The 9,745-nt window shown below is 32.0% G+C and overlaps 1 long non-coding RNA gene across 1 annotated transcript; it reads left to right on the top strand.

Annotated features, from left to right (window-relative positions):
- Positions 1–1,163: 1,163 nt before the first annotated feature.
- Positions 1,164–8,730, top strand: LOC127734495 (uncharacterized). Its single transcript, XR_007997629.1, has 5 exons — positions 1,164–1,240; positions 4,289–5,246; positions 6,760–6,904; positions 7,625–7,768; positions 8,509–8,730. It is a non-coding gene; the product is annotated as an uncharacterized LOC127734495 (long non-coding RNA).
- Positions 8,731–9,745: the final 1,015 nt, after the last annotated feature.

Genomic DNA, 9,745 nt, shown 5'->3' with positions numbered 1-9,745 from the left:
GACGTGGACCGGTCAGTGTTAATGAATCATACGCAATTTGATTGGATTAAGTTAATATTAGTTTACCTTCAGACTGTTGATTTTTTTTCATACACGTATATTGATTAAATCAGTAACTTAAATAAACTCCAAACTGGACACTGGACGAGTCCATATTATTTTTTATCAATGAAACTAAAGGTATGAAAGGTAAGAATCGTCACTTCTTATATTTTCACAGAAATTTCCACATAGAGAGTAAATAATTTTTTTTTGATAGCTTCTTCCAGAGAAAAAAGAGAAAGTTTACAAATCAGACGTTTTATTCCATGAAACAAGTCATTTTTCTAAGTGAAATGCCGAAATACATTTATGCACGGCTACGCCAGGTAAAATTATTGTTTATCTTAACAAAACAAAGTACACAAGCCGAAATGTCTCGCCTGTTTTACTGACCATTAATTTTATGACTACAAGTATCACATAAACTTAACATTTTTAAAGATCCATGACGAGGTCAAGGTAAGAAAAAAACTTTTACACAGACATGTACACCTTACAATTATTCCATACACCAAATATAGTTGACCCATTGCTTATGGTAATTGAAAAAGAGACAAAAACACAAAAACTTAACGTTAACCAATGAACCATAAAAATGAGGTCAAGGTCAGATTATACTGGCTAGACAGACATGTACACCTTACAATCATTCTATACACCAAATATAGTTGACCTATTGCTTACAGTACTTAGAAAACAGACCCAAAAAAAAAATAACAATGACCTTCTACCTTCTGAAATATAAAGCTTTATACAGTTTACGCCGCCGCCGCCGGATAGTAATAGCGAGACAAAAAACATTTGTCTGTTTCATTATAATGTTATAATTACAATTAATCCCAAACAAAAGTAGTCAGTAAATAAAGTCAAAATATGTCCGATCTGCCTATTTTTGGACATCAAAATTCATTACAATCGTTTTAAGATAAATTTCGTCTACCTCATAAAATCTTATTAGGCACTATAAACAAATTTGATTTAAAGATTAAATTGTGTTTACTTAAAAAGTTGTCATTTGGGTTGTTAGTACTGTCTACTGGTAGAATTAGTGTTCGTGTTTCAATACTACTATGTACATTTAAATAGCAGTAGATCGGGTAATTTATCAACCGTTTTGACAAGTTTTATATAAACTGATGAATCGAAAGTCATGAAGGTAGCCAGATCCACTGTGGCCAGATCTAGAACTATATTAACCGTATGTATATTTGTTTCATTAGATATTTCTATTGTAATTGAAATTTTTTATTCTGATTGTAATTATGGTAACTCAAGACTTTGATTCCAAAATATGAGTTTACCATGAGAGCACATTTCGTGCGAAAAATTTTACATATCTCTTGCAAATTCCAATACATGTAAAACAGTATTGCTTCATATTACCGTGTAGCGTTAAAAAGCGCCGGATTTCCATATGTAGCAGATAATCACATCTTGCCAGCATTCACAACTCGAACGTACAACTTGATAATACAGGACACAAACTTAGGATCTCTATAGATAGCCAGGCTTTTTTTCTTCTTTTAAACACGATATTAAATTTCTTGTACAATCTATAATTTATAAAAAAAAAATTGACTACACCATTTTATTACCGATTAAAAAATAACTTACAATATCTGATGAATGAATATTTTTGGATTTTGCGTAGAAGATAATATAACGGTCCTTAGAGTATCCCCTTGTTGCGTAACAGTCGGATAAACATTTATTGTGTCATTTTATAAGCGGCACGTATAATTCAGTCAAAATCTCTACTACGACGAAATTGACAACTGCCAGTAAAAGTTTTTCTGTCGTCTTTCTATTTTTTTTCATTTTCATGTTTGAATAAAATCGAAATCTTATTCTTTTCCTTTTTGAAAAGATTTCTCTTTTAATTTTTGTCAATTCGAAATAAAAATCTTCTTTCCTGCTGTTGAAGATCATCATCAGCAGCGCGTCGTTGTTGTTATCAAATGTGGACGGCACACCGAAAACCTTGTATAACCGACCGGGGGTATCTCATGTGTATATGAATCAAAGATGACACATGTCAATTCCAACCACACAAAAAAAACCTTGTACACTGTTTATCCCTACCCACATAGTTGATGCCTGTGTTTCTTGCTGAAGAAGTTAATTTTCAGAAACACGTTATGTGAAAATTGAGATAGTCAGTAGTATTAAATATCTTTGTTTTAAATTTTCTAAAAGTGGCTCATTTCTTTCCACCAGAAAATATCTACGTGAACAGGCGATTAAAGCAATGTATGCTATAATAAGAAAATCCATATTAAATAATATGTCGATCGAGTGCCATCTAGATATGTTTGAGAAGGCTATTGTTCCTATACTAACATATGAGTGTGAAATATGGGGATTCAAAAATTTAGATATTCTTCAGATAGTTCATTTGCGTTTTTGCAAGCATATATTAAGTTTAAAAAATTCAACCCCGAATTGTATGGGGAATTGGGAATATACCTTATTTTAGTTACCGTCAAGCCACGTATGATTAATTTCTGGTGTCGCTTACAAGAAGGAAAAGAGAGCACAATATCATGTTTATTACATAAGCTGTTGTATGTAAATCACAATAACTATGGTATGACAGTAAATGGTTATCCTATATAAAGAAATTTTTTGATGACTGTGGAATGTCAAATATATGGCAAAGTCGCAATTTATTTCAGAAACGTTGGGTCGTATTAAGTGTTCAGCTAAGATTAAGAGACCCGTTCATTCAAGAATGGTCAACAGAAATGAACAATTCGCCAAAGGGGCTCTGTTATAGATTGTATAAAAATGTTTTTAAATTTGAACACTATTTGTCAGTACTACCATTTAATTTATTAATAACCTTATGCAAATTTAGATGTGTGGGAATAATCGTTTGCCAGTTGAGGCGGGAAGGTGGCATAACATACCAAGATCTGATAGATTCTGTAACCATTGCGACTCAACTGACATCGGTGACGAATATCATTATATTCTGTCATGTAACTATTTCAAAGATGAAAGAAACTAATACTTACCACAAAATTGAAATAATAATATAAATGTTTAGTGTGACGTCCATTTTCACTGAACTAGTACACAATTTTATTTAGGGGCCAGCTGAGGACCACCTCCGGGTGCGAGATTTTCTCGCTGCGTTGAAGACCCATTGGTTGCCTTCGGCTGTTATCTGCTCTTTGGTCGGGTTGTTGTCTCTTTGACATATTCCCCATTTCCTTTCTCAATTTTATATTAAATTCAAACAAGTATGTTTAACCCGAAATTGTGTTGAGCTTGAGAAACTTTATAGATTTGTTAAATCTGTTTCTGTGAAAGTCTATCTATCCTCCTGGTTAAAAACAATTATATATTTATTTGACTTTTGTTCAAATATTTATTATAATATTATATAACAGTCATTTGTATTTCGCACATGCCATATTCAATATCTGTTGTCATTGTAATACTATCTTCTCTGTAACTTTGTATACGGTTTATGAGAATAAAGATCAATCATTCATTCAGTACTAATTCCACGTATCAAGTATACTTTTACACAATAGTTAACACTTTTTAATTGAATGCGTACGAAATTTCAACGCTTTCCTGGATTTAATTTCATCAGGAATGCTCAAAACCTAAACAATTGAAAGCCATGGATGTATAATTACGCAGAAACATTAGTAGCTTTACAATCAAACGGGATCTAAGAAAAAGGACCAACAAGAATATCCAATTGCATATAAGGTCAACTTTGCCTGAGGTGGTTTGATCATTAGTTTCTTAATAATTTCTCAATTTCTCAACAGGGAATTTTTGAAAAGTTTATGTTATAATAATCATAAAATTTAACATCCAATTATTTATTTTCAAGCATACTCAAGTTATGGAAGGTTATTTTAGGAACACGTCTATTTCGCCTAGTAATCGGTATATGCTCTCATTTTATTGTCATATATAGTTTATTTTTATATATTTGTATCATTTAATACTTTCATGTACTAGGCCTGGTCATAACTCGTTTTGATAAAATTTGAGGTTCACTTCCTTCTGGCAAGTTGATTTCCACCTTTCCCTGAAGGCCCCGTTTGGTTACATAGATTCCTGCGTGTTTGGATGGTCAAACAGTTAGCTTTTAGTATTCCATGTGAAAGCTTATCTAGGGATGCCTAGAATGGTACGGTTTTGATTCAATATGAGTGACTAATTCAAAAATCACATTTTTTTATAACATTTTTAAAGATTCTCCTTTTTAATTCATCTACAGAATACCTGGACATTGTTTGGAATGTTGGTATATGCAACAGTACTATTTTCCTTTAAGTTTGTGACTGGGTGGGAACAGTATTGTAAGTAATATGGTAGAAATTCAAATTATGTGCTTATTTATAGTTAAGATATTCCTTGGTTCCATTCTAATGAAATCTGAATTGAAATTATTTCGAATAATGAAGTTCATTTGAAGATTATGAAAAAAGGGACATTTTTTTTCAGAAACAGGTCTAGATCATACAATGTATCTATTTGAGGATGATCTCCTGTTGCATGAATAGTGTGTGGAGTAAACGACAACGAGACAGTTATCCAGCAGCACAAATAACCAAAAGATATTGTACATTGTAGGACTCAAAAAGTATTCAAGAGGGGTTTTGTCTAATGTTACTTGAAAATTACTTACTCTATGTCAATTAGAAGTGAGCTCACCAGACCTTTTGTATATCAATTAAGACATGTATATATAACAGTAGGCTGTTCTGTGCCTTGCTTTAGGTATTTGTGACACCAATCCTTATATAATATTGACAAAGTTGAAGAAAAAAGAGATATTTTTCTAATGTTTTCTAGTCAAATTTCCATCCAATTAAACTCTTACACGTAGTTATAAATAAATAGGATTAAAGAACTTGTTGTTTGAACAGCGAGTGAGCATACAATATTGTATAAAACATTTTTTTCAATCACACATAATACTTTTAAGGTTGATTTTAGTATATTTTAGCGATACTGAGTTTGTCTATAGTGTTAACAGCGACCATTCCTACATACTCTCTTGGAATGGTCAAAGACACTTTAAAAGGAGCGTAGTAACATTTAGTGGCTCAGATTCCTCTAGACCTCAAGATAGATACAAAATCTGCATTCAAGCTAAGCAATGGATATTATTAGTAGCTGGTATAACCATAAAATATTATACTGGAACTGGAACAAGTGCAAACTATAAACAGGTATGTTCTTCTTACTAAGCATTACTGTCTGTAACCTTGGAAGTCAACATTGTAAACACCTTACCCTATCCTTAGAATTGCTACTCATGTTTTATGGATACTTTTGGGACTGAAACAATCTTATTGAAATACAAATCATGTGTCTACGCTTCGCTTCTAAGCAAAGCATGGACCATTGGTGGATCCAGAAATTTTCATAAGGGGGGCCGCTCCAGTGATTCCCTAACCCCCCCTAAATCCTCCTCTGTGGAATCATAATCTGTAATTTAATCAGATTGGGACTTGAAGTATTTAGCCATACTTAAACATTTCCAATAATGTCAGTTCAATTCTTACCCTTTGTGTTTTATCTATAATATTCCGAAAAATGGACACATAAACATGTTATTTTAATTTTTACAATTCAGATACAGCTGGTATCATAAGAATATAGTCGTTAGCAACTGAATACTATCATTGCATTTGTAAAATTTATCAAACAATTTCTCTGCACATTTTAGTTCTTAGCTTGTTTTATACGTAATTTACTACTTAACTTAACACTAAATTATTACCAATGATTCAGGATTTTTTTGTCATGAGAGTATCGAAAACGAGACATCTTTTACTTCGTAGGTTTTTCCTTTTAAGGTAGAGAGGGTGTCTTCCTCCATCTTGGATTTTGAAATACCAGAAAACATTCGGTCTAGATCTTTAATAAAATGTGCAAATTTTGAGAGTAGTAGGTAATGCATGTGTAAGAATTTTAAATTCAATTTAGAAAATGACATGTTTTATCATATTTATAGTTGTATTTTTACAAAAAACAGAATACTTCTTGTTTGATTCATTTTTTTCCAACTTTACCATATAAGGGGAGGCAACACAAATGTAAGGGCAGATAATTCAGATAAAGTTACTTTTACAATAGAATGTGTTAGGAATTTACCTATTTTATTATGTAGCAAGAAAACGGGTCCCGTGACCCCATTTTTTATTTTTCTTATCTGAAAGCACAATATTAGAGCTATCTTCTCATATTTTATCTCAAAATTCTATGGTGTAGTTTTCGTTTTATGGCAGAAAATTGGGTTTTCCATGCATAATCTATACAAAATCTGTCAATTTTGCACAACCTGTAGCGTGAAAATAAGCCCCGTGACCCATTCTTTTTATTATTTTTTTTAAAAAAGCATGATATAAACTACATTTTGGCAAATTATTAAAAAAAATTATTGATTATAATTTAGACACCCCATCTACCTTAAGTTGGAAAAACGTAATTTATCGTGTCAATACCATTGTATTCTGAAATATAACTGTCTTCTACATATTATTATATTTCAATCTGTTTAAAATAAGAAAAACGTTTTATCATCCTTTAAGCATCCTAGCATTGTCAAGGTCATGAAATAGGCTGTTTTCCGCCAATCTGAGATTTTCACAAAAATACTACTCTAAACTAAAAGCAACGGCAACAGTTAGTCATGATACGAAATGAAGTTGAATGGTAGTATGTGTTTTATATTTACAGTCATTGAATGGAAATTCCGGTGACAATTTAAAGGAATGGTGTACAGAGGAAAGTGAATTCTTACATGTAGAACTGACTACACCAAATAAATATTACTCACAGGGATTGGTTCATTTACATGTACGGGCTGTTAGAACTTCCCACTGTACGTTTTATTTTACAAATGTGTATAATCTTACTGGATGGTAAGGTTTATAAACCAAGTTAGCAAGTCGTGAAAGATGATATTTTGCATAATGAATGGATAATTCATCAAGCATTTTCTAACTATACAGCGGAAAATCTTTAAACGAACTTACTTTAAATTTATCAAATATGAATAGCATTCAGTGGTCCTTTGTATGATTTGGATATTTCAGTTTCTCAAGGGAAATCATGTCTAAAATTTATGACAAAATAGATGATTTTTCATTCCCTATAGTTAATTTTCCTATTTTGGACGATATTGTTCCCCTGACCATCTCTTATTAAGTCAGGGATTTCGTTAACATAAATTACTTGAAACCATAGATTGTCTATATGTGTCGTTCAGACATACTAGTAGAATCCTTTAAGGATCTGTTCACTATTATTAAAGGCTTTGTGGGCACAAATGTTTGTTATATGTTGATTTTAAACGAAATTTCAGTAATAGATAATTTTAGAATTTCAGTGACGACTGATTTCGATTACCTTAACGTTTGTCATGGTTTTATTACAGTTCCCAAAAATGGTGAAATGTTTACCTGCTGTTCGGATTTTGAAAGCATATTTATTCTATTGTATCGTAATATTTTCAGTCCTCATATTCATATCCGTGAGATATCCTTTTTAGGAAGACAAAGTATCGTGATACTCTCGGAACGATTATTGAATTTTATTCCAGATCAAAATTTTAAAGAAACGGTTGTTGTAGCAATTATAGGGATGGTGGCTTATCTGATTCTCATTGCAATTGTTCGGGTTTTAAGAAGACAGCAGCACATACAAAGATCATCTTATGGGATTAAAAGCACTGCTCAAACACTTGGTAATGATAAAATCATATTAATAGAAACTTAGGAGTCGGGTATCAATGTTCACATGGAATGAATCGACTGTGATTTATTTTCATCCTGCTTCTTCGACACATTTACCATGCGATTTACAAATGTTTAATCTCACTCATTAACAATTCAAGTACAGTTTTTTTTTTACTTTTTGACAATACACTGATTTTTCTTAATTAGAAAAATATGTGCTCATTAAAAAAAAACACTTTCCTCAAGACTGGTACGACCTAAGAATAGTATGTCAAATTATCATAAGTACGACTTATCATTGCAGCTCATCGAGGAATCCATCAATCCATTTCGGATTTAGGTTCTTATCATGAGTGTATTCTAGTAAAAACGATTGCAACAAAAAAAAAATATCCGTCAAAAAAGTTCGAAACTAAGTACATTTGTACGCATACTAACATATTTTTTTGCTGGAATTTCAATTTAAAACTTGACAAGTTTTTTTTTATCTTCGAGTTCGTTGAAAATACAACTAAAACGAAGACATTGCTTTTCTTATATTTATGTGTTTGTTTATTGTTTCTTTGTTTTGTTACTTTGTTTGTTTATTTATAACAACATATTGTTAAGATTTTACATGTCTATATTTATTATAACAGAGTATACTGTTATCATTTTTACATTATTCATATGATATAAATTCAATATTTAAACTTTGTATCCAGAAGTTTGTGAATTTTCAAACATTGAATCTATGTCTATCACACAGGCAATTTCAGTCAAGGACAATCATACATCACAGATCCATCAAGAGAAATCCGACCATATTACAGTCAATTCAGATGACATCCATACCAGGACAAGAAAAGCATTGACTACCACATCAACAGAAATAGGGTTCATCTCAGGTTACCCTGTAACATAAACGTTATATTAATGTTATGTAAATTATATTGTTTTATTATCTTTAAATACAATTCTTATTTGGTTTTATTGTCTAATTAGTGAACATTGGTTTATAAGCTCTTCATTTTTTAAATTTAACTTTGGATTTTCAAATAGTTTGGCCTCGAGCATCACTGAAGAGACATTGTCGAAATGCGCATCTGTTGCAGAAAAATTGGTACCGTGAATATTATTATATGAATTCTATACATTCCTTTGATTATATTTAATTTAAAAGAGAGGCGGAAGATATCATAGTAATATTCAAACTCATAAATCGATAATGACAACGCCATGGCAAAAACAAAATACTCACCCCCCCCCCCCAAAAAAAAAACCAACGAACAAACAACCTACAAAACACAACATAAATATGGCGATAACTATTAATGCTATGCTAATATTTGACCTTGCTACACATAAAAACGTTCAAGAATGCAATTTTTCGCCTTTGGTAGATATTAAATCAAACGTTGTCAGCTCAAGATTGCCATAGAAGCGGTAGACCACACAATGTGACACATCAATACTCCAATATGTATCCGATCGTTCCATCTCCGTAATTGAACAGTATGCAGGCGTTTTGCCCATGCATGTGTTTATGAATTTGACAGAAATGGCGATGGAATCAACACGACAAAAAATCGGGGTTGATCTTAGGTGCTCCGGAAGGGTAAGCAGATCCTGCTCCACATGTGACACACGTCGTGTTGTTAATGTAAGATAAATTTGGAAATAAGTCTTATTCGGTGATGTCACAATAGCGGTAAAGAGGACGGAAATCTTCATCTATAAAACAGATATTATATAACGGTCAACCAACTCGTGATGGCATCCGTAAAAAAAATCGATTGGACAACTTCAACTTTACCACATGGAACCCTTTGTTCAATAGCTTCGTTTTAAGCAGAAATCCTCTTTCAATCAATTATGACAATAAACACAACCTCTGGAATATCTTATCAACTGGGAAATTTTATCCTCCATCAGAAGGCGCTGCTGAAATGTTGCTACACAGACATCGAAAGTTCACAATCGGAAAGATCAAATCATCTATGTTG

The sequence above is a fragment of the Mytilus californianus genome, unplaced genomic scaffold (genome assembly GCF_021869535.1).
Source record: "Mytilus californianus isolate M0D057914Y unplaced genomic scaffold, xbMytCali1.0.p SCAF_3, whole genome shotgun sequence".
Classification (NCBI taxonomy): Eukaryota; Metazoa; Mollusca; class Bivalvia; order Mytilida; family Mytilidae; genus Mytilus; species Mytilus californianus.
Note: the sequence above shows the minus strand (reverse complement) of the source record. Positions and strands in the feature narration are given on the sequence as shown.